Raw genomic sequence first — 1,377 nt, forward strand, 5'->3', positions numbered from 1 at the left:
TCTGAACCCTGGACGAACTATGATATCCCTTTAACCCTCGGCCAAACGATTCCAGCCTATAAACAAACGTTGCACGAGAATAAAAGCAAAGACGCAAAAAGAACCCATAAACAATTCCTCTCTCCGCTAAGAAACGAAGAAGGCCGAGAAATGGTCTGATGTCAGACAATCTGGTCATCAACGTTATCCTCGTTTCAAAAATAAAATGTCTTTACAAGGGCCCTATCGTAAAAAGTTCCTCGAAACTATTCTTTTCAACTCGAAGGGTCTGTAATAAATTTCATAGAAAGAACAAAAGCCGTAAATGAGAAAGTCGACAAAAATGTTATCATATTTTCCTTAAGACACCCAAAAAGTTATCGTTACATCTTGAAATTTAAAAAAGAAAAAAAACTTAATATTTCCTGTCAAATATAAGCGATTTTCTCCTAGGATTCGACGAGAATGAGGATTTCTGTGTGAACGAGCGAAACAATATTGGGCCTGAGTAAAGAAAAACATGACGGCCTCCCAATTAAAGTATAGGATCAAGGCGAAAATATTTTTGTCGAGTATTTGATCTTACTGTATCAAAATTAGCGAGGCAGACCCTAATTAATTTAGTGATATAATTATAAAAAATCTGTATACTTTGTTATCTTACGAATAAAAGTGCCAAAAAAATACCGAAAAGAAAAATGATTTTAAAAAAAAGTTTGGTCTATTCTCGTAAAGCGTTAAACAAACTCAAGCCTCGGCCTTTTAACTCCAAGAATAAAATAAAAACTTTATTTTTTTAGGTTGATCGTGGATAGATTTTACTCTTATTTAGCATCTGAACTTTCGGAGGAACAATCCCTCGATCGGCGATATTTTCACGTCGACATTTCTACGTATCATTATTAATTTTTATTCTTTCACAATGTGATCCTTACTTTATTTATTTAATAGTAAGGTTAGGTAAAAACAAATATTTACCTTAAAATAGATATATCAGTATAAATGGAGTTTTAGGACAAAACGTAAAACGTTTTTATACCATACGAAACTTGGTGTATAATATCCATAAAATCAAATTCGCCTATTTTTGGCCTATTAACTCCTGTAGAAGTGTTCCACACGCATTACACTAAAGTACAGGGTGAAGAACACATCGTTGTTTACCAATACATATGATATTTTGAAGACATAAGACTATTTCTTCGTCTATTCTGAAAGTTTGAAACAATAAACATAAGTAAAATCAATTACTGTTAATAATCGATTACTATTATTACAAAATTAATTATCTAAGCGTAGGTATATGTACTTAATTATAAACCACCTTTTATCAATGTAATAGTTTTACGTATCAAGTATCTTTCCTTCCGAACGTCTATTGAAAAATGGAGAGCGGCG

The sequence above is a fragment of the Leiobunum rupestre genome, chromosome 6 (genome assembly GCF_980474605.1).
Source record: "Leiobunum rupestre chromosome 6, qqLeiRupe1.1.hap1, whole genome shotgun sequence".
NCBI lineage: Eukaryota > Metazoa > Arthropoda > Arachnida > Opiliones > Sclerosomatidae > Leiobunum > Leiobunum rupestre.